General features: G+C 41.1%; 1 protein-coding gene across 3 annotated transcripts in view; it reads right to left on the bottom strand.

The window, feature by feature from the left end:
- SGCD (sarcoglycan delta) overlaps positions 1 to 25,432 on the bottom strand; it is a 375,983-nt gene that overhangs the window by 137,512 nt on the left and 213,039 nt on the right. The gene's annotated exons all lie outside the window — the stretch shown is intronic.

The following is a 25,432-nucleotide window of genomic DNA, read 5'->3' as shown; positions in this document are numbered from 1 at the left end:
CATGAATGTCCATTCATCAGAGGTGAGACCAGCACACATATGAGAAAATAAATGGTTTTTACGAGTGCTTGCTAAAGGTATGATTCATCAGTTGGACACAAATGTTTGAAAAGGACGGCGATGATGATGCACTGCTCCATATTCCATTTGACCTCTGTGCAATTGAAATGCAAAGGTAACAATGCAACTCTTTCACTTATATTTTATATTGTCATGGTTGTTGTTTTTTATTCTCTAAATAAAATACCACTCTCCCAGGGAAGCTGAACTCTTACAAGAGCAAGGTCGAAGAAAACAGATGGAGATGGAAGACAAAGAAACAGTTTCATGAATCAATTTACTAGCAAAAGCTATCATTCTCTGGTACATGAGCAGCTCAAGATACAAAACATTCACTGATGAAAGTCTCACTAATATGAACAACCTTAATTAATCTACCAGGGGTTTCAAAATCAGGTTTTGACTCCATTGGACAGATCTGATAAGAATAAGATGGTACTGTTGTTCATGCATTTTTAAACAAAACTTTAAAAGAGCTATATCCAATTATTAATATATATTCAGTATATTTATATTTGTTATATCTTATAATATATTACATTGCAATATTTTACACTAAGTTGCTTGTTTTCATTTTGCAAATTGATGGGATATCCTGACCAAGATATCCCAAGAGAATTCATCTGTAAATAAATTCTCCTATATACGGTATATATGTAATACTCCTTCATTTTTTTTTTATTTAATACATTTCCATCCCACCTCTCTCTCAAAAATACATAAAAAAATAAAACCTGGCAACTTACAGAAATAAATTAACTTATGTAAATCTATGTCTTCTTTATTGGTGATATCTAAATGGCCACCCTAACGGTGAAACGAAACATCACCAAGGGTCCAAAGTTTTGTAATTCTGTACGTTTCCCCAAAGAATTTAGTGTGCACTGGATAAAGATTTTATTTTACACTCTTCACCACCATCAAAAATAATTACCACCCACTGGAAAAGTTCGGTTGATTTACATGTTGTGTCTTCATTTAGGAGTCTTTGGGATCCTTTGTTAATGATCTAGCTTGCCCACCACAGGAACATTGCGTGTCTAGGCCCACATCCCCACCTTTGATGAATAAAACACTTGGACACCAGTATTTTAGGTTATGGGCTAATAAAGGCCACAACTTTATTGGTTACAGAATGTGAGTGGTATTGGCTTAGGCATTGGACCCGAACCGACTATATCTGACTCCTGCCCATCATGCAGGGAGTCTCACAAGGGTTAATCACCAGTAGGGGGAGCCCTGTTGATGTACATCAACTCAGAGCTCCCCTCAGGGTCACCGGAGAGGTCGTGCCATGGTCCTACCCTCTACCTAGGCTTTGGACAGGAACCATGACCCCCAGACTCCTTTAACAGAATACCCTTAAAAGGGGGAGGGGCAGGTGATGGCCACAACCTCCCCTTTCATCAAACAAGCTTTACCAATGCCTAAACACCAAACCTTACAAAGTTGTGATGATTTGTTACGAGGTAGGAGAAAACCAAATGGCTGGTGCCAATCTGCCAAGTGGAAAAATTCCTACCAGGCCCCTTCAACAGGTGACCAACCAAGGTCCATAGCAAGGTCAAAGTGTTGAATGCAAAAAAATAGGGTGGGAGATCCAATGAAGCAAGGAGTAGCAGGAAGAGATCCCAGCCGCGCTGCCGCTTAAATGCGGCTAGCCATGCCCCCCAACCAGCCGGATTGGCTGGCTGTGGGCATGATGCGGGCCCGGACCCTCCAATGACGCAAGGACTCTCCCCGCCCCTGCTAAGCATGGGAGAATGGGTGGCCTGACCGCAAAACCTGAAACATTTTATATAATACAATTCCCATTTTGGTGGTATGTCTAACATACATCCCAGACCAAAGTATCTCCATATGATTATAGGTGAAAGCCAACTACGTTTTACTCAGAATAGACTGGTTGAAACTAATCTGAGATGGAATCTGAATGCAGGTCCCAGTACTCTTGCCATGGTACACTGGCCTTCCACTGGCTCAGTTAATATCTTCGCAATTGCTCCCCACTGTGGGTTAAAGCCTCAGCGCCTAGGACTTGCCGATCGAAAGGTCGGCGGTTCGAATCCCCGCGGTGGGGTGCGCTCCCGTCGTTCGGTCCCAGCGCCTGCCAACCTAGCAGTTCAAAAGCACCTTCGGGTGCAAGTAGATAAATAGGGACCGCTTACCAGCGGGAAGGTAAACGGCGTTCCGTGTGCTGCGCTGGCTCGCCAGATGCAGCTTTGTCACGCTGGCCACGTGACCCAGAAGTGTCTGCGGACAGCGCTGGCTCCCGGCCTATAGAGTGAGATGAGCGCACAACCCTAGAGTCTGGCAAGACTGGCCCGTACGGGCAGGGGTACCTTTACCTTTACCTTATTACAACACTGCTGAGTAACACCAATCACTGCCAGACTTCTGCTAGGGTGAGACTGTTCACCACTGTCTTGGTAGAAAGGTTCTTCTGCACCCACATGCCAACTCTTTGAAAGAAAATTAGTTATGCTAACAGGGTACATTCCTGACCTTCCACTCTTCACTTGACCCGCAAATGTAATTGAGATTTTGTTCTTCAGTAGGTGAAAGCTGCTTTCAACTGCATTGTAAAATATGCATTACTTATTATGGCTCCCACTGTTCTCCTATATACTATGGTTAATAAAACAACCCCATGCTTTTATTAGAAAAAGATATTCAAATGATGGCCATAGGCTCAGTCACAGATGCACATTTAAGAACACTGATTTCCATGAAAAAAACGCAGTTTCTGATACAATCTTTCTGAGGTACCAAGGAGAAGCTATGCAGAATAAAATACTCCAAGAGTTTTCAAGAGTTTCAGGGCATCTTAGTTCAATTATAAGTTAATTTCTCAAAGTCAAAATATAACATTGGCTAGTATTTTCATATTACTACAGTACGCCTACTATCCTCTCCGTACAGGTTCCTCATAAGACAAACAATTAAACCAAATGTGGGATACCAGGAATTGGAAGAATGACAGAAGCAAGAGGGAGCAGGTTCCATGTTATAAATGACTGAGCCAATGACTAAAGAAACTGGAGAGTATCCAGCTAAAATGGCAGCCACCAAGAAGAATATGAGAGTATGGGAAGAAGACAGAGGCTGAAGGGTACAGAGGTACTAGTGCCCACCATAACTTGCTTATCTGGACTTTTGTTGGAAGACAATGTAAGCTTCAAATGAACATGACAGTACTCTACTGTTAATTTTAATTTGGAACACTTTAAAAGTGTGTCTTCTAAAGGAGACCCAATGCTGGAAACAACTGCTATGGCTTTAAGACATTCACAAGCACATAATGCAAAATCAAACTGGAATAATACAACATTTTTATTTTTCCTATTATGTACTGCATGCACAATCAATTGTCCTTTATGCTTTTTACACCTATACAGTTAATTTCAGATTGTCTCATTATTTCCAAATAAACTTGCATAGCTCTCATCTTCCAATATGAAACAAATTCTTTTTGTATATACCCTTCTTGAGCAAAATCTTATTAAAACATGAGTGGCAATATATTCAAACTTGATGTACTTGGCGCAAGATATGAATACTTTATTGTACATAGATAATTAAAGGTAATGTGGGTTTTGCTATATCTATAGCAGAAATGAAGTCAACCAGGAAACATTAAAATTAATTAGCATTGATGGAGGAGAGATTTCATATAATACAGTACTAGCAACCGTAAGTATGCAGAAAATCATGAACAAAAAATTAATATAAAAACTAGAGCTGTAACCTGATTAAAGAAATTGGGAGTCGATCAATCATATGCAGTGCAGTTGATTAAACAATTCACTAATTAAATGTGCATTAATTAGCTGTAAAGAAAAAAGCATATATTATTTGTTTTGAAGTGGCATATGTATATGTTGCAACAGGAATCGTAATAGAAGAGGCATTTCGAGGAAACAATGTCTCTTCTAAATCTATTTTCTTGATACACTCAACAACCGATGTCTGTGTTAGGCTGGAAGAGTAAACCAGCTTCATAAACAATAGCTGAAACTGGCTTATTTCCCCAATCCATTATTAAGATTAACTACAGTTTTTCTGGGTTTGGATGGCAGAACAAACTTTGGCTAATCAAAAATAGAAACGAAAGCTTCTGCACAGCTAGGCCAAAGAAACAGGCGGAATGTGAGAGCGGGGTTGGGGCTGGAGGACAGAATTGTTCTCAATGCTCAGCTATAGCTTAGTGATATACTTGAACCAATATATTGTTGTCATGGAGTAGGGTTACTATATGTCCGGAAATTCCCGGGCATGTCCTCTTTGGGGGGGTCCTACATGCACATCCGGGGGGGGGGGATTTTACATTTTAAAGCAAATGTCCTAGATTTGGAGTTTTAAAAAGTTGTGTGCACACGCAGGCGGCTCTGGTTCAGGCATAGGCGGCTCAGTTCAGGCTCAGTGGCGACAGAGGGCTATGGGGCGATTGCCCTAAAAAAGCTTTAACAACTTTTTGTGTCCAGATTTTACCTCTTGAAATATGGCAACCCTATCATGGAGCAAATCTCAAACCGAAGAGCTAGCCTAAGCATGTGTGCTGAAAGAAAGTTTGTGGTATATATATCTTATGTTCTTTATGCATGTCAGTAAAAATTAGTCTCATTTGTTTAATTTGAGTTTCTATGCTTATGGCCTTGGGGACAAATTTCAGTGCATATTAGTACACGGTCAAGTTCTATTTACATTTGATGTCCTTATACTGTATATATTTTAAAACAAGCAGCCATTGTGCCCAGTCCCTCAGGCATCACTTTATAAAAGTAGAGGGTCAGTACAAATGTGCACATTGTGGCCCTTTCTTGATTCTTAAAATTCTCTCAAATATTTCTTCGTTTAAGTCTTTAGAAAAGACTTACTGCATATCTTAAATCTAAGGCAATTTGCAAAATGGTCTTTTTTGAGGTCAATAGGGCTGATGAGTCAGGAGGTGCAAGAAGGGCATAGCTCTTGAAATTCATGCTCAGCGAAAATCATCCTTTTCCAGGGTGCAGAGATCACAAAGGTCACAGAAACCACAACAGACAAACTGATGTCTAAAAATGAAGAAACTATGTTACCAAATGCTAGGGAAATATCCAGAGTGGCAAGCTTGCTAGTACAGTGGTACCTCGGATTAAGTACTTAATTCGTCCCGGAGGTCCATACTTAACCTGAAACTGTTCTTAACCTGAAGCACCACTTTAGCTAATGGGGCCTCCTGCTGCTGCTACGCCGCCGGAGCACGATTTCTGTTCTCATCCTGAAGCAAAGTTCTTAACCTGAAGCACTATTTCTGGGTTAGTGGAGTCTGTAACTTGAAGCGTATGTAACCTGAAGCATATGTAACCCGAGGTACCACTGTATGTTAAAGGAAGGAGGGGAAACACCCCTGAAAGACTAACACATTCATTATGGCATAAGCTTTTGTGGAGCAGAGTCCATTTTATCAGATACATGGAATGTTATTTCAAGTTGGAATATTATACACACAGAAGCATTTGGCAAGGCAAGGCGCCACCTGCTCCTAATATAATAACATACACACGTGTGTAGAGGGGGAGATAAAGCTAGCAGTGAGGTCAGAGTGGAATGAAACGCAAAGAAATACAGACTGTGATAATTGTGCTGAAGTTTAAATAAAATGAAGAAACAACGCAGCACACACAAACTGCTGCCTTAATTCACATCCCTGAAGACGACGCCCTATGCCTCATCTAACATTTACAGAAATCCATGGAAGTCTCCATGTTTACTGAGCAAGGGTCATTTCCATGCAAGACGTAATATGAGGAAAATAATGACAATGAAATATTGACAGTGAGCACTCTCAGCTTAGAGGAATACTCCATTCATCAACAACATGCTGACTAATCAAAAGTAAAAGAAGAACAAGCATAGTAGGACTACTCTCGGGGAGCCAGGTGTCTGCAAATACTGACAGGAATGCACATTATGCCATGTCAAAATACCTGGGAATGAAGTATGTTCAGAATACCCGATGGGCACCTGGATTACCAAGAGCACTGTCATGGAACGAATAAACGTGCCTTTTTTTAATAAGGTAGGAAAGAAAGAAAGAAAGAAAGAAAGAAAGAAAGAAAGAAAGAAAGAAAGCCAGTGACAAAGTATCTACATCACTTATCGTTTCTACAGCAGCTCTCTGCTATGTTTAGGAAAACTCATCTAAAGCCATTCATGGCCTCCTCACTTTACCCAACATCATGTTTAACAGAAAGTAAATCTGAAAGAACTCAGTGCCTCACAAGCCTCTTCTTCTTCTGCAGTTCCCTCAACCTCTGGGTCTAGAATCCCCCATCCCTCAGGACTGCAATGAGCTGACGTGGGGAGGAAGGAGCAAGAAGGTCCTTTTGTGTCAAGAGATTTCTACTTGCACAATTCTGGATCCAACCCATCTGCTTTTTTTTCTGTTGAAGCTGCTTCTATGACATTATTTTGAATCCTAGCTTTACATCATCCAAAATATGTCCTAAAACTGTGATCTAAATGCGAGTCACACAATCACTCCCCCCAAAAAAACACTAGTACCAGTTGAGAAATGGTCTTATTTCAACCCCTAGACCACTAGCCTACTTGCTCCTCAATTCTTATCAGGTCAGCTGGTGCTATACTCATAATATTAAAGTCCTCTTAAAGGACTACACTCCTTTGAACAGCTCAAGAGCATAAAAGTCACCCACACTTCCATTTTTCTCAATTCAGATATTTGGCGTTTGGCTAACCTTTAAGCAAAGTGTCCTTTAAATTCATATGACTTTAGCTATAAAATACTTAATGATCAACATTTTAAAGCAGAAAGGAATATAACCAAGTTAGACATCTTGTAATAGGCCTTTTGACTAGAGCCATTAAGAACACTTTGGTTCAATTCAGACATAATTTATCATTCTGAGTGGAATTCACCTGAAAAGCAAGCAGATGCTTCTGCTCCTCTCCTCCTCTCCTTCTTTAAGCATAAAAAAATCCATTCAAATTTTCAGACATCTAAAATAGCCTGAGGTTATGAATGACAGAAACTTTCCAGTTAATCATGTATCATTGTCTTAAAGGATCCAAACTCTCCAAACTGTCATTTCCCCAAAATAAATATAAGCTAGATGGCAACATGGGCAATTTATATGTTGATTTCCAAGAAGAAATGAAAAACAACAATAATGACACCTCTAATTTCCACCTCCACTACAGCTATTTCAAAATACTTGCTGACGGAAATGTGTGCACAAAATGCATTAATAAAAATTGTATGAGAGTGAACTCTTAACAAGCTGGGGAACGGCCATAACTCACTGGCACAACACATGCAAAAAGTCCCAGGTTCACTCTGGGGCAGAGCTTTTCAAACTGTGTGTCGTGACACATTAGTGTGTCTGCTGTGGTGTGCAGGTGTGTCACGCGAACACTCTTATAAGGGGTTAGTTTAACCTCTGGCTTGCCAGTAAAACTGAAATACGGTGCCGCGAAATGATGCATGTCTAAAAAGTGTGCCGCCAACATGAAAAGTTGGGAAAGCTCTGCTCTATGGCACCTCCTGCCTGAAAACATGGAGCGTCACCATTCATCAATGGTATAAGACAGCATCATAAAGGTGTGTGACTGTCTCAGTACAAAGGTAGTAAAGGACCCCTGACCATTAAGTCCAGTCGTGACCGACTCTGGGGTTGCGGCGCTCATCTCGCTTTATTGGCCGAGGGAGCCAGCGTACAGCTTCCGGGTCATGTGGCCAGCATGACTAAGCCACTTCTGGCGAACCAGAGCAGCACATGGAAACGCCGTTTACCTTTCTGCTGGAGCGGTACCTATTTATCTACTTACACTTTGACGTGCTTCTGAACTGCTAGGTTGGCAGGAGCAGGGACTGAGCAATGGGAGCTCACCCTGTCGCGAGGATTCAAACCGCCAACCTTCTGATCGGCAAGCCCTAGGCTCTGTGGTTTAACCCACAGCACCACCCGCGTCCCTCAGTACAAAGGTATTCCTAAGCAAATCCAATCACAGATTGCTACACTTTAAAGCTAAAAGGAACTAAAGAGAACAACAGTCAAACTGTTCTCTTACGCTGAAATACCAAGCCCAAATCATGGACATGTGCACCAGGACCAGATCACATTGGATTTAGGACATTATGCGGATATTCTAGTATCCTCAGAATGTAATTCACACATAGGAAAGTTCCCACACCTTGCTCTCATCTACTCAACCTGGAATCCTGAGTTGGACAAACACTTCAGGATGATCAGACTATCAGCATTATTTATTTTCTTAAAGTTGGGGAAATGATTATGCTGTTCCAAGACCGTTCTTTAAAGAAGCTTGGTTCACATGCCATATATGGGCATTTCCATTAAAAAAATGTGCCATTCCAGAGTCTGCAATTTAGAGGGTAAGCTATTGTACAACTTAATCAGCATAATGAGTAAACCAGGGCCAGGGCACTTTCCAGGTTTAAGGTACAGTACTCAGTATCAAGTGGGCCTTAGAAAGCATGGCTAATAACAAGGCCAGTGGAAGTGATGATATTCCAGCTGAACTATTTAAAATTTTAAAAGATGATGCTGTTAAGGTGCTACACTCAATATGCCAGCAAGTTTGGAAAACTCAGCAGTGGCCAGAGGATTGGAGAAGATCAGTCTACATCCCAATCCCAAAGAAGGGCAGTGCCAAAGAATGCTCCAACTACTGCACAATTGCATTCATTTCACACACTGTTATGCTTAAAATTCTACAAGGAAGGCTTAAGCAGTATGTGGACTGAGAACTCCCAGAAGTACAAGCTGGATTTCAAAGGGGCAGAGGAACCAGATACCAAATTGCAAACATGTGCTGGATTATGGAGAAAGCTAGAGAGTTCCAGAAAGACATCTACTTCTGCTTCATTGACTATGCAAAAGCTTTTGACTGTGTCGACCACAGCAAACTATGGCAAGTTCTTAAAGAAATGGGAGTACCTGATCACCTCATCTGTCTCCTGAGAAATCTCTATGTGGGACAAGAAGCTACAGTTAGAACGGGATATGGAACAACTGATTGGTTCAAAGTTGGGAAAGGAATACGACAAGGCTATATATTGTCTCCCTGCTTATTTAACTTATATGCAGAATTCATCATGCAAAAGGCTGGGCTGGATGAATCCCAAACCAGAATTAAGATTTCCGGAAGAAATATCAACAATCTCAGATATGCAGATGACACAATCTTGATGGCAGAAAGTGAGGAGGAATTAAAGAACCTTTTAATGAAGGTGGAAGAGGAGAGTGCAAAATATGGTCTGAAGCTCAATATCAAAAAAACGAAGATCATGGCCACTGGGCCCATCACCTCCTGGCAAATTGAAGGGGAAGAAATGGAAGCAGTGAGAGATTTTACTTTCTTGGGCTCCGTGATCACTGCAGATGGTGACAGCAGTCACGAAATTAAATGACGCCTGCTCCTTGGGAGAAAGGCAATGGTAAACCTAGACAGCATCTTAAAAAGCAGAGACATCACCTTGCCAACAAAGGTCCATATAGTTAAAGCTGAATTGGCACATAAACATTGACTTATATGCAAAAGAAAAATGACTGAAGGAGATATAGTTGTTGTTATTGACATTATTGAGGCATATTGCTGGGCAATGAGAGCACAGTAGTGCATTGAGCCACATGGAGATGCATTGCCTCACATCCATTCAGCCATAACATAAGGCCTGTGGGAGGAGAACATAATTACTCTGCTGTCATTTGATTACTGTACAGATTGACAGATGACAGGGTATAGATATTGTCCCGAACTTGCAAAGTTAATTAGTTCATATACAACAAGACAATATCAATGTCAGCATCCCACTTGATATATAGCAGTTTCTAAGGTGGGAAGTTTAACAGAAAAATTATCATATAAAAAAAAAGCCACCACCCTGGAAATATTTTTTTGAAAGGATAAAAATAAAAGCTGCTAAGTATGAACTTTATATCCTGTTTCTGTGTATCTTCAATAATATGATTTTATAATACTGGGTCTTAAATATGAAAAATAGCAATTGTTTTCTCCACATATAGCTTTAAATAACTAGTTTCCAGGGCTGATTCACCAGTTTAGAATACTCACATCAACATAGTTTGCACATAAAGGTAAAGGTAAAGGGACCCCTGACCATTAGGTCCAGGCGCGGATAACCTTGGGGTTGCGGCGCTAATCTTGCTTTACTGGTTGAGGGAGCCGGCGTACAGCTTCTGGGTCATGTGGCCAGCATGACTAAGCCGCTTCTGGTGAACCAGAGCAGCACACAGAAACGCTGTTTACCTTCCTGCCTATTTATCTACTTGCACTTTGACGTGCTTTTGAACTGCTAGGTTGGCAGGAGCAGGGACTAAGCAATGGGAGCTCACCCCATCGCGGGGATTTGAACCGCTTACCTTCTGATTAGCAAGCCCTAGGCTCAGTGGTTTAGACCACAACGCCACCTAAGCCATGCCTTAGTGTGAACAACAAAACATGGGAGTTCCCAGAGTGAATACTGGAGCTACTGCAGTGTTCTCCTGGTCCAACTGCTGTCATGCTACCCATGATTAAGTCATGCTTTGATAACATTATGTCTGAACTTGGGCGGATAGGTCTGGCTCACTCCATTCAAACCATAAGTTGTTTCCAAGGTTTGCTCCCGATTTACCACTCATTGTTTCTCCGTGAGGAGACAAGCCACAAGCCTGTGTTCACGCTCAGGGAACATGCACATTTTTTCACTTACACTAAGTCATTGTTTGGTTTAGTGCTACATGAAAACGAAGCCACATGGTTCATCTTATGATGAAAAATGTTAGAATCCTCACATTAATAAGACTGGCACTGACAGCACTGATTGCTTTTTTATATAATCGAGGGCATTAATAAACCATGCAGAAACTGAGGCCTGACATGATGATAAAAAAGGATAATAAAAAGTGGATGTGGAAAGCCTGGTCTGAATGGGAGTCTGGAAAATGGAGAGATCCCTTTTGGAGGAGATCTGAAGACCTGAGGATTACAAATTTGTTGGTGAAAGCTGGAGCTTTGGGGACATCTGGATTTGAAAGAAATTTGAAACAAGAGTTGGAGCACCCCATAGGCTTTGCCTTTAAGTATGGAGGACTGGCTGGAAGCGACATGGATTCTGTTGGGCCGGAGCCCCTCCGAGACTTGGGGTTTAACATCAAGGACTATCAAAGAGACCGGCAGAAAGGAACTGAGAGAGATATAAGGGCCTCGGATGTGAGATCTCCAGGCTAAAAAAAATAATATAAAGACTGATGGATATTGGTTAGGGACTGGAACCGGGAAAAGGGTGGGTGGAGGTTGGGAATCCAAAGGGTACATAAGGATAATTTGCTTTTTATATTTTTTGTTAGTGGTAAGGAAATTGGGTAAATCGTGGAAGGGAAATTTTGGTCGACTTTAGGAAAAAGGTTTAAGAATAATCAATGAGGTATAAGTATTGATGTGTAATTTTAATAAGGTAAAATTGGTTTCTTTTCTTTCTAAATTAATTGAAAATAAGGTTGTTAAAAATAAATTGAAGAAATGGAAAAAAGAAGTAAAGTAAAGTAATAGTATGTTGGAACAAATGTTTAAGCTAAGGTAAAGAAATAAGTTAAGGACTTGCTGAACTGACAATTTAAATTGGAATACAAGAAGGGGAGGTGTGAGGAAGTCTGAGAAATAAGGTTAAGAATAATAAGTATTAGAAACTTTATGTGTTTTTTCTATTTTTTTTTGTTTAGTTTTGAATGTTATGTATTTTTGTGTTTTTTGTTTCGTTTATTTTTTGTTTTTGTTTGTTGTGTGTTATTTGAAAATGCTAATAAATATTTAATAATAATAAAAAATAAACCATGCAGAAACATGGGTTTTGGGTTCCTTTTTGCAATCCATAGTTAAACATTAGAAAAAGTCCTTTTATTCACGTGCAATTTATACTTTTTGTCCAGTGATGTTTCCACTACATTTCTGCTAAAATGCAGAAGCTGGAAAGGAATCTGGAATCCTTGTGACCATGGCGGTGGGCAATTCTGGCTAATGGCTCTATTGAAAAGAGAAGCCTAGAAGCAGCCATGCAATAGGAAACCCATTCCTAGTGCATCCGCAGAGATAAACTCAAAGAGTGCATCTAGATATATGTTTAAAATGGCTAGCGTTGATGTGAACACACTTTAGGCTCTTTTTATCATACATGTGGCTGTCACATTGAGCCCTGTGACGCATGCCTCTGAACCGGCTGGTTGCCTTCTCAGCCCTCCCTCCTGTTGAATGACATAGGTAGCTCGTTGCCCAGCATGGGAGGAGACTGTACCACTTTCATCTCTTTCTGAGCAGCAGTGAGAGGCAGTGATGACAGCAAAAGGTTGTGAGGGGGGCTGACGAGGAAAACAAAACAGTGAGCAGGGAAAGTAGATGGTTACAGGTTGATCTACTGTCAATTTTCTTTCCTGCCTTGCTTTGCTTGCCCCCCACAGCCAAGCACCTGAGATGGAAGCAGGATGTCTTCCTCTCATCTTGGGTGGGTGTTGGGTGCTTAGTTTCCCAGCAGCAGGAGAATATGGCAATGATGGAGCAGTGGGAGCCAGTGGGAAACAGTATGTACCAATGTTCAAACTGCTGATATAATTGGCTGTAACCCACACCTGTGTTACAGAGAGAATTTAAAGTGCCTTCACAGCACTAAGAGCTGCTTTTAAATGTACATCTTGATGCTTCCAGGATCTAACTATGGATGAGCCAAGCACCCAGGTCAAAAAGAAGAATGCCAACTATGTATACTTCTAGAAAATATAATTTTGCAAAACACACACAGATAAAAGAATCTGAATAGCTTGAAAACAGGACTAATGGCCATAGAAGCCGGTTCAGAATAGGGAAATACTCTGGGAATTAAATTATGTTCAATTACATCCCATCTCTTTTGACTAGATAAACTTTTATGACAGTAGATCAACTTACAGAAAATCTTTATAGTTGTTCAGCCATAGGCTATTATAACTTATTAATGAGCAACTACCACAGTATACAATGAAAGATCTTGTCTGTCTATCTAAAATCACACAGTGAACTGAAAGCCTAATGTGACCATTTCACCTTATGAGAGGAAATGATTTTGTCTGTTCTGGCTTCTCAGTTGCGAGGGCCTCAATTAGATGCAATTACCCAAGATGAGGAGGTTTGTTTTGAGGTAGCCTGTCATTCACTTACTCCGACGAAGCCTTTCATTTATTCAAGTAATTATAAACTTCATATAACAGATTGCTGTAATCTACTACATCAGTGGTTCTCAAACTACCCCCCACCCGGAGCTGCCTGAAAATTATTAGTGTTCATGGCAGATGTCTAAATATGTTTTTCTGCCTGTTGTAGCAATTGTAATATAGAATTGGAATTGTAAAATCAATATGAATATTTCATGGGGACATGCCATAGACCAGAGGTGCACAACCTGACACCCTCCAGATGCTGTTGGACTACATCTCCCATCATCCCTGACCACTGGCTATGCTGGCTGGGGCTAATAGGAGTTGTAGTCCAGAAACATCTGAAGGCCCGCAGGTTGTGCATCCCTGCCACAGACCACCTGAACAATGTTTGTGGATAGTGGTAGTTCTTACGGTCTTCTGGACTCAATTTTTAACCACACAAATGGCCTATGTTCCTTCAGCAACATTTATGGTACTGTCAACAAATTACAGCGCAGCTTGGCATAATGTTCGTTTACTGTAGAAATGTTACAGTATGTTATTAGCAACTATTGCTATCTAAAATACAACTCTGCTTATTAGTTCAGCTAAGTCACAGCCCTTTCCACTAACTCAAGGCCAAAGAAATAATTTCATCCCAAATTTGTTGTGGCAATTACAAATATATATTTTTCCAGCAATAATTAGAATGAATGTTTGCACACTGACCTTTTATAATGGTCTGCGCCTTTATTTTTACTTGGTCTAAGGATCTTAATGCAATGCAAATAATGATCACCACCACACAATAATTCTCTTCCCTTGTCATAACAGATCTGAACTCCTTATGAGGCTGAAGCTCTATATTAATTCACTACAGCTTTCAGTAGCACACTGTTTTATTGCATTAGTATTAGGCCAAGTCAAAACAAAAAGGGCAAGCAATTGTAAAGGGCCAGTGTGCAAACATCTCATTATGACTGTGTGATGGTTCTAGGGGTTGCTCATGCGTAAGTTGTCGCCAGTTACCTGGGTGAACCCTTTCTGTCCGGACAGCCACCCATCCGTGGCTGTCTCAATCGCTGGCAGAATCCGTCAGTGGGCGTTTCTTGAACTTCTTCCAGCAAAGAAGTTCTTTGACGCCTAGTCTCCTCCTACTCTCCCTGCGCGGAAGTCTTCTGCGCAGGGAGGGTGTGGGCAGCGGAGGACCCGTGTTCTCCCTGCTGGTCTCCGGCGAGGAGTCCTGGAGCCCCCTCGCCGATTCCCCCATCTGCCCCCCTTCTCCACTGGTGCTACGCTGATTTCCTTCCCCAGCAGATGGGCTGCCTCTCTCCCTACTGGGACCCTCTCCGGCATCCCTCTGGAGCCTTCCCTTCGCCTCTGGCTCCGATGGCAGTTCCCTGACAGACTGATATGCATTTTTTGGCATTGTAATCTTTCATTATGAATTTGGGACAAAACCCCCCTCTTTCTCTCAAGAAAACAGTGCTAGGGAAAAGCTGTCATTAAGTTTAGTGGAACCTAGTAATTTTGGCTGTACAGCCAAATCCTAATACTGTACTGGGTTATATCTAATTGTTACCTCACAGAAGGCTCTTTTGATTACTCACAAACTGATGGGGGAGCAATTTTTGCTGATTCCTCCTTCCCCCTGCTGCACCCTGCACTGCCAGAACTGCTCCAGAGGGTTGAAGGACCCTTTGGAAAAGTGTGGGAAGTTGAGTGAGATGCTGCATAAGAAAAAATGGGATTGGTGAAAAGAATGTCCCTCCCCATTGCCTTCACAGAAGCTTCAGCTGGAGCAAATAGCCACCCATGAGTGGAACAGCATAGCTGAGTACTTTATGTATGAGGAGCACATATTCAAGTCTATAAACTGAATATGGACTTACACATTTTGATAAATCTCTGGTTGTGCTGCTTCTGTCATCTTTCCATGCTTGCTATCCCTTCAAATTGCTACTACTTCTTTACTCACTGGCCCTGTGTTACACTGACATGTGTTCTAACATTAGTGGGCATTATGGTCACACACAGAATTTTTTTAAATGGCTACTATATGGAAACCAATGCACTGATTGCCTGCTCATCGCTGAGCCCAAATCAAGGTAATACTTTTGATCTTATAAAGCCTGCAGCCCAACTGGATCAACTCTCCCCATATTTTCTGCCTGGACTTTGAGACCTTTTGGTAAAGCATTTCCAGTATTGCCATCTCTGAATGATATGAAAGGAGCTCAGAGGTCGGTCTTAGCAATGGCTTCCAAGCACTGGGGCATTCTCCTTGCTGTATTTCAATTGGTGGCCACCACCAACTGGGGGTGAAGTATGATTTTCAATCAACCTGCACAGGGGCAGATAAGAGGTATATGAGCTGGTTCATTTTTTAAGTGTGTGTTTTTATCTATCATATTTCAAATTGTTATTATGCACCCTGAGCTGGGTTATGATGAAGGGCAGGACAGAAAACTTGCAAAACAAATTGTTTCTGCCACATGTTGGTAAGGTTTTTAGAGCTTACACTTATATTATTTAGCAGCAGCAGCATCATAACATTTTCATACTACTTAATGAATCCAGCAGGAAGAAAAATACTAAGTGTTGCTAAATCTAAAATGCCCTGGAAATTTAAAATTGGGGAGAATAAAAATATTTTCACTGACACAAAAACTAATAACATAGGAGGCAGGAAAACCTCTCTGGGGAGGCTGTTTCATAAGAGGCGCCACCACTACCAAGAGCTTCTTCCTAGCGGGCAAATGCCTCAATTTATCAGGCAGGGGAATCTGGAGAAAAGCCTCTGGTGAAGGAGCAGGTAGGGATATATGGAAGGAGGAGGTCCCTAAGGTAATCTGACACCCAGTCATTTAAGGCTTTAAAATCCAGTTGTGTTCTTTACCTTAAATGTGTAATTTATTTTGCCAGTTGCTTTTAACATTAGTGTTGAAAACCATGATTCCATAGGCCTGACAGCTTAAAAGTTTGGCACAAAGAGGAACTAATCTGTTTTGGCAGAGTGGGGAAGCAACAAAAACAGAGCTAGCTATTTTCAATTAATGCTATGGTGCTTGAGGTTGCAGCCAGGCAACATATTTAAAGAAATGACCTTTCGCTGTGCTATTCTGAGTTTATATTAAAGTCAACCCTTCCTTGGTCTTTACTCCCTTTATTAATTCCCAGATGAAAATGAATTTCAAAAAAGCTAGATGACTTTCCCCTCAGACTCCTCATGTATATGATAGTATTTATTCTGCTTCCAAATTAGAATACCTGCATTTTTATGTGCATAATCTGTAAAGTTCAAAGCAATGGATATTTTTTGTCTCAGGTCTTATCCTCTCTCTTTCACATCGTTCTGGCAACTGAATTCTGTGGAGTTAATTCCCACTTATACCAATGCAAGTGGAATCAGAATGTAGGCTCACATCTCTGTTTCTTTCTGTCTTGCATGTAATTAGATTAATCCCCTAATTCTTGATGCTGTATGGAATTTTATCAATCCCCTACTCATTTTATATATTGCTGAGATCAGTATCTTCAAATTCAACTACAGTGGCTTATTTTATCCCAAGCCCATTTCACACCCCATTCTTCCAGTCTATAGACTGTGCCATTCTCTTGCAAAACAGCATTTTTATGTATTAGATATATCTTCCTATGATTACTATCTTCCCACAAGGGGATGAAGAGAGCACTCAAAATGGAAAGCAGTAGCTTAACTAAGGGCAGACATAATGTGCTCCTACACCTGTATAGAAAGTTCAGGTAACATGAAAGTAGTAAAACAAAAACTAGAATTTTGGGGGGAATGGGTGAATTAAATAAACCACTTCTGCTCATTAAACAAACAAAAAAAACTGCCCTCAATTGTTGTTGTTTTTAAAAAAGAACTCTAGCTATCATAGGTTGATCTTTAAGAAGCCACACAAAAAATTGTTGGTATTACATTCCCCCCCCCAAAAAAAAAATGAAAAGAAGATCTGTTGGGGGGGGGATACGGCAGATGCCATAAATCACAGAGCACCCAGAAGCATCACAATGAAAAACAACTTGGTTACCCAATAGACAGAAGAAGTGAGGACCAGAGCTGGATATGGGGATAAAGAAATGTTTAGAAGACAATAAGCAGGATCCAAAGCAGGCAGCAATTTCACAAGTGAGCAGAAGTGAAGAAGGTTGAGGAATGCCAAGCATTGAAAGCAAGGTAAAGGTAAAGGACCCCTGGATGGTTAAGTCCAGTCAAATGTGACTAACGGGTGTGGCGCTCATCTCCGCTTTCAGGCCAAGGGAGCCAGTGTTTGTCCACAGACAGCTTTCTGGGTCATGTGGCCGGCATGACTAAATCGCTTCTGGTGCAACGGGAGATCGTGATGAGTGCCAGAGTGCATGGAAACACAGTTTATCTTCTCATCACAGCGGTATTTATTTACTTGCACTTGTATGTTTTAAAACTGCTAGGTCGGCAGGAGCTTGGACAAAGCAATGGGAGCTCACCCCGTTGTGTGGATTCAAACTGCCAACCTTATGATCAACAAGCCCAAGAGGCTCAGTGGTTTAGACCACAGTGCCTTCCTTGCATTGGAAGCAACAAGACATGACAAGCAGCACTTTACGTTTTAAAAGGGTGCATAAAGGGTGCTTTTATATCGTGATTTTATCCTGTGAACTGCCCTAAGACCTGCGGGTATAGGGTGGTATGCACATATAATAAATAATAATAATAATAATAATCAAATCATTGTAGGGTAATGCATTGGGCTGCCACCAATGTCTGCTTTGAACCAGATTTGGTCACCATCCACAGAGATTATGCTTGCTTACAACATATTAACCATGGATGCATGCAAAGAATAAAACTGCAACACCTGTGGTACATGACATTTCTTCTCTTGAAAAGCTACATTGCTTTACCCCAGTCTTCTTAACAGCTCTTTAACATGCTGTTAAAAAATAATAAAAAAATCCAAGCATTTTTCTCTATTTCTTTAAGGTCAGCTTAAACACCTTTCCAAACAGTCAGTGTCTATTCCCAGTCTTGTGTGGTGTTTAGGGTCAGCTATATGCTTCAAGTGACACAGAAGAATGTACAAAATGTTATAAATGAAACTTGAGCTACTGTTCACTCTAGTTTCTTAGTACTGAACAGCTGAGCTATATATATTCCAGAGTGGCGCCAGCTCTCTTTAAAGGAATTGTTCCTTTAAAGGTCTTCTTTCAACATATTTTCATGCTGTGTGTTTGTGTACATAAATGTACACACATACATACACCCCTATATTTATGATGGAATAGGTCATCCATTGGTGGATTTTTCCAGGTAGATCAACAGGAAATAGTAGACTGATCTCATACCCATCAACATTTCTCATATCAATGTCCAACACCATATGACATATTGCAGAAGGCTCTACAGCACCTCCTGCACACTGTATTCATTTACCGTACAACTGCCTCTTTCCTACCAATTTAAAATCCATAAGGGAGTTTGTTCATTTGGTTAAAGGGAAATGTTAACTGTCTTACAGTAGACTGTAAGATACACTTTGCAAATGCAATGTGTAAAATGATAAGCTGTGCACTAACTGGTAATCCATATCCTCATGAGCAAAACTGGGGTAATCTCCATATGCAATAATCTTCATATAGATATATACTGATACCCCCCCCATCTACAACAGACTTAGTACAGATCACAAATTCTAACACAGAGCTGCGCTGCACAAAACCTGGTCAAAGGCAACTAATTAATACTCATATTTGACAGGAAAGGATCATTAAAGCGGAGAGCAAGCATTTCACATACGTTGAGCCACAGTAAATGATGGTGATGATTACAGTCATACCTCGGGTTACAGATGCTTCAGATTGCGTTTTTTTGGGTTATGGACCGCCGAAACCCGGAAGTACCGGAACAGGTTACTTCCAGGTTTCGGCGGTCACGCATGTGCAGAAGTGCTAAATCGCGCTTTGCACATGCGCAGAAGCGCAACCTACGCGTGCGCAGACGCAATGCTGCGGGTTGTGGACACTGCGGGTTGCGAACGTGTATCCCGCACGGATCCCGTTGGCAACCCAAGCATCCACTGTATTGGCAATTTTACTTGTTGCTGCATTATTAGAAACCATAAACTGTTGTTGATTTGCTGCAAATCAGCCAGAGATCTATTAGTAGATGACAATCTATATTCTGTCCATTACTGATCTAAGCAAGTGCTCATTATTCTAATGGCCAAACCAGACAAGACACTATCCACACAATATTTGCTACCTGGATTGGAAGAAAAGCTTCCGTTGCTGTGAATGGAGCTTTTATTCAAATGGAAATCGTGGGCAGAGCATGGATCCAAGTACCCAATCCCACTTAAAGCAATTCACACAACAGCTCATGTATATGGGAATAATGTTTTAACTAGTTTGGCCCTAGCAGGAATCAGTTATCCAAGGTCACAGGAGACGCATGATCCTGGACTGTCATTGTCCAGAGGCTCTACATACTTAAAGACTTGCCTCAATCAAAAATTGGTATGCAGGAGTTTTAATTTTAACGTGTAGATACATAAATAGGTACTATAACTATATCTTAACTTGGAGGTTTTGGGGATTATGCTGTTTTGTGAGTTAAGTTTGTATTCCTTTTGTTTTGACCCAAGAAAGCTAGCTAAGCATAACGCAGGGGTCAGCAAACTTTTTCAGCAGCGGGCCGGTCCACTGCCCCTCAGACCTCAGACCAGGGCTGGAATATATTTTGGAAAGAAAAAAAAATGAATGAATTCCTATGCCTCACAAATAACCCAGAGATGCATTTTAAATAAAACCACACATTCTACTCATGTAAAAACAAGCTGAATCCCAGACCGTCCGCGGACCGGATTTATAAGGCGATTAGGCTGGATTCAGCCCCTGGGCCTTATTTTTGCCTACCCATGCATAACAGTAACATTCTTGCAGAGGTAGTAACTGTACATTAAGAAGAAACAGTGGTCAGCCCATGAATATTAGAATCTTAAACCAAAATCACCAGTGGGTTGAAATTAACTTTGTCCAAGCAGCAAAAGGTTTTATTACAGATCTATCAAAGGGCAGAAGGTAAGGAGGAATTGTAAAAGGGTAAGATTCACATGCAATACAATTCGAGCTGCAAGAATAATTAGGGATTTATTATCTGATGTAGATGCAGGCTTCTAATATTTGTAAGGAATTAAAATATAAGAAGGTGAGCAGGATAACCTGAGTGTAAGGTTGCATAGCAATGTGGAGCTATGGACTGCAATGTAAATATACTCAGGTTTGCACAAAAAAGAACATGCTTAAACAAAGCCGATATTCAAGTGTGTTGTGCAAATGTTCGTACCTTTGGCCAGTCAACATAAGCAAACAGGTAAGAGAATTTTCAGGTTGCCCTGAACACAGCACTAGAGGAAAGAGTGGCCGTTGCATCTATATTGGAGATTTAGAAAAACCAAAAGTCCAAAGAACAAAATCCTCATCACACGAGAAGAAGAGCATGGTCATTTTTGCTGGCTCTGCCCCTCACTGCTGTATTCATGCCAGCCCAACCCAGCCCACCCATCCATACAATGGAAGAGAAATTTGAAGAGAAGAAGAGAGCCTGTTCTATTTAAGAGGGATCCATATGTAATTTACAACCCTGTGTAATCAAGCTCTAAATCACCCATCCCCAACACATTGGACATGGCTGAGCCAGATGACAAAGACATAACATGGAAGATGGGGCCAGAGAGCACAGGTGTGCTCTCTCCTTCATGCAATGGTCATCTTGTGAAGGCAGGATAACTGTATATAGCTTGGGAATTTTATATAACCAAGGCTCAGATGGATAGACCTCTCCACAAAACTATTTTGCAGAGAGTGTAGATAATACATAATTCTTGCAGAAATTATGCCAGTACAGTGGTACCTTGGGTTACATACGCTTCAGGTTACTTACGCTTCAGGTTACAGACTCCGCTAACCCAGAAATAATACCTCGGGTTAAGAACTTTGCTTCAGGATGAGAACAGAAATCGTGCTCTGGCGGTGCGGTGGCAGCGGGAGGCCCCATTAGCTAAAGTAGTGCTTCAGGTTAAGAACAGTTTCAGGTTAAGAACGGACCTCCAGAAGTTCTTAACCCGAGGTACCACTGTACAGAGGCTCCAGTACAGAGGTTTCAGTGCATGCCATCAGCTGACTAGTTTTAGCCAACTGATTTTGGCTATTATTACAGGAGACAGAACTTTAAGATAAAGACTGAAGCATTTCCCTCTATGGCAGTGCCATCAAAGAAAAATTATTTATTCTTAAGGTGGCCAAAGAGAAATCATTAACAGGGGAGCAATGGCTCCATGATCGTATTTCATTTAGAAGGAATTTTTAATGAAAAAAATAATTAAAACAAACCCCATTACTTTCAATAATTAGAGAAAGTGACCTGGATGGAATTTTTAATCTCCAATCCATCTTTGCCGCTACATTATTCACCTACTGTTCTTGCATAATTAAAACGTGGCAGGTAGTTTACACACAAGAGGGAGTAATTGTATTAAAAATAACTCTTCCTAACCAAAGCTCATTTTCACCTATGAAATAAAGCAAGATAATAATACCACAGTTGACATTTATATAGTGCAAATCAGCATTCTATTTAAGAACATTTAAATATAAATTTCAGCTCTAATACAGAAATGATAGCCTGACAGTGTGCATATTTACTTGGAAGGGAGTCCCACTGAGTTCAGTGAGGCCTAGTTCCATGTAACTGGGCAAAGGATTGCAGCCTCCATCTTTTCCTTTTTGCCTTGCTCATCAGGTACTTTTAATTTGAAAGTTTGCTTGCAAACAGTATTCAGGACTCAGGTGAGTAATATGTCTATTGTTTTCTTTAATGCCACAAATGCAAATTGGTCTCAGCATTGCAAACCAGTGCAGAAAGTACCTCTTTATTTGAACCGCGATATATTTTCCTGGGTGGAATAAAAATGCTTAATCAGTTTTACACCACCAACACAAACGATCCATTGAAGGATATCACCGTGTGAAACATTTTAGATCCTATCACTGAACCTCACCATGTCTCACAGGAAGGGACGGCTGAGCCTCCTCCACCTTACTCTGAAGATTAATTGGTTCTTTAAAGCATTCAAAACAACCCAAAAAACCTAAAGCCTTAAAATATGCTCAACTTGAACACCCAAAAGACTGTTTCATGTTTTTGCGAACCTCACTACATCCACCACTTTCCCTGACTCCCTGTGAGTTCAGTTTCCCAAAGCAGGGGGCAGGGGAGCATTTCTCTTGTGGGAAGCAGGATGAGAAACAGGCAGCTGATGGGCATAGGGGAACACCAGCCTCTTACTGACTGTAAATGACACACTCTACTTGTAGTCAGGCCCATGGTGCTTGGCAGGAAATGACATGTGAAGCATGCCATTTGCACCCAAGGAGATGTATTCTACTATTTTTCTGCCATCTGTCGTCTGCTTCCTCAAGATGAGGCTTCCTTCTCTCTTGGGAAAGGAAGTGCTGACAGGGGAGCAGTAGAGATGGGGATGCAAATCCCATTTTGTGTAGGACCCTACTTGAAGGTTTTCAAACCTGTTTCATGTATGGTCAGAACAGTCAAGCAAGGAGAGTAGTTCAAATTCTAAGCACCCTCTACCCAAGCAGACCTGTCTCAGAGCAACTATGACTGCACACTAGTAAAGAATATGCAAACAGAGTGTGTTGTACCATCTACTGCTGGCTTGTCTTCTACATGCAGGGTTTCTGGAAGGGTTTGGCTTCCTAGAGGGACCAGCAAGGCCTGACTCAGCAGTTTTCAGCTAGCAGGTTCTGCCCTGATTTCTTCAGGGCCTCAAAGGACTGCTGTATTAGGTAGTGAGCCCACCAATGCCAGGGCCACCACTGAATGGGCAACACCAAAGGAAGCATCTTTGAGGGGGGTTGCTTTGGGAGCCATAAGGGCAAAGGCACCACACCCTTTCAATTTTGTTGTAAGATATACATACAGTGGTACCTTGATACAGAAACCTTGATACTCAAATAACTTGGAACCCAAACACTGCAGACCCGGAAGTAAGTGTTAAGATTCTGGAGACAGTCTCAAAGTTCAAGCCTTCTGTCAGGCTAAATGCAGAAAAGGGAAATACTGGCAGTGGGTCAGATACAGACTAAACGATGCCCTTGAATACCTGCAGATAAAAGTCATTAATGGGTGGAAAGCCATTCCTGAAGCAGGTAAAACTGAAGAGTCCTACATGTTTTTAAAGTGCAGGCATCTCAGCATTTCTCTTTCATCCCTGAGGCTACCCCAGAAAGCTTGAATGAGTTCAGCACCACAGGACAGTGGTGCCACTCATTAAAATACAATGAGCGCTCATTATACCCAATAAGTGCTCATTGTATTTTAATGAGCACAACAAACATTCTGCTGGAAAAAGCTCAAGGGTGTAATAAGTGCTGATAAACAGGCATAAGGAAAAGAGGGAAGGGGAAGCCTTGGAAAAAGTTTTATTTCCTACAGCAGATGATGCTTCCCTTGTTGTGGTAAGTGACTTCAACTTTACACGTTGATCATTCCTGTCAAAAGATCACATGACAGCGTGAATATGTATATATAGTTGAAATCCAGCAGTAAATGTAGATGATTTTTATTTTCATTTTCTTCTGAACTCTGTGTTGATGGCTTCCTCCTTAGTTACTGAGTAAGTGAGCCTTAGAATAACTCAATGCATGGCTCACCATAGGTCTCGGGCATGGTGCAACTTGCAACCTATCAGAAGAGTTGAAATGGACCACAACAAAGTGCTACAATCTTGCAGAGCCCACCAATCACTACATTGCTGCAGCCATGGAGGCTATAGTGGCCCATGTGTGGGCAATGAGGGTTAGGACACAGTTTAGTGGTAGAACCCATAAGAAGATCCTTAGCACACCCATCCTTAGCACATCCTATTCTCACAGTGGCATATCAGATGCCTACAGGATGACCACAAATAAGAAGTGAACACATTGGCACTTGTGTTCCAAGCTACTGGTACTGAGAGGCATCCTGCTTCTGACAGAGGGAAAACAGACATCATGATTAGTAGCCACTAATATCCTTTATCCTCCATGAACTATCTAAACCTCTTTTGAAGCCATCCAAATTAGTGGCCATCACTGCAACTTATGTGAGAGAATTCCATAGTTTAACTATGTGAGGAAGTACTATCTATTGTCTGTCCTGTATCCTCTAATATTCAGTTTCATTGGATGGCCTTGTGTTCTACAATGACAAGAGAGGGGGACAAACTTCTCCCTATCTACTTTATCCACACCATGCCTAGACTTACACACCATGTTAATGTCCCTCCACAGTCACCTTTTTTTCTAAACTAAAAAGTTCAAAATATTTGTTTTATATTTTGTGGACCATCCTGGGATCCTAACTATGAAGGGTGGTTTTAAGATTGACTAAATGAACGAGTAACATAACACAGAGGCCAAACAAAAAACTAACAGCAGAATCCAAGTACACAGAGGTCCTACTGAGTGCAATGGAGCTTACTCCTAGGTAAGTGAGCAGTGGAATGCAGCCTAAGAAAAACAAAACAAAGGGAACCCCCCCCCCCAAAAAAACACCAGGGCTACTACAAGAGGGGATAGACTTGCTGTTTTTTCACTATTTTTTAATATCCCCATTTTTTAAAAAACAACATACTGCATGAGTGCTGTGCATTTTAATCATTCAATCTTTAAACATTTTTGTTTTGTGAAACATAACCTTTTGAAACTTCACAAAATTAGGAAGGCATAGTTCTGTCACTGATAATCAGTGGTGTTATGGAGACCATCAATGCCTATGCCATTCCACATGCCACTCTCTCTGGCAGCTGACATAGCAGCAGGGTTATGAGGAAGGAAAAATTACCCCCATCACAAAATACTGGAGACAAAACACTAGTGAAAATGAAACGTCTTTGTATCAGAAGTGCAAACACAAGTATCTGAGACCTGCACAACAGTATAATGACTGTACAAAAATAAAACCATCTGGGAAGGCCTGAAGGATCTGGCTTAAAAGCTTGTGAACATATGGCATACTGTTTGGAGTATTGTTACATATTAGCCCCAAAAAATAATTCAGAAGAAATCTCCACAGCATCTTTCAGGTTTCTGCACAACTTTATATGATCACTCTG

This window comes from Podarcis raffonei, chromosome 2, assembly GCF_027172205.1.
Source record: "Podarcis raffonei isolate rPodRaf1 chromosome 2, rPodRaf1.pri, whole genome shotgun sequence".
Classification (NCBI taxonomy): Eukaryota; Metazoa; Chordata; class Lepidosauria; order Squamata; family Lacertidae; genus Podarcis; species Podarcis raffonei.
The sequence above is the reverse complement of the archived record's forward strand: the minus strand, read 5'-3'. Positions and strand labels throughout refer to the sequence as shown.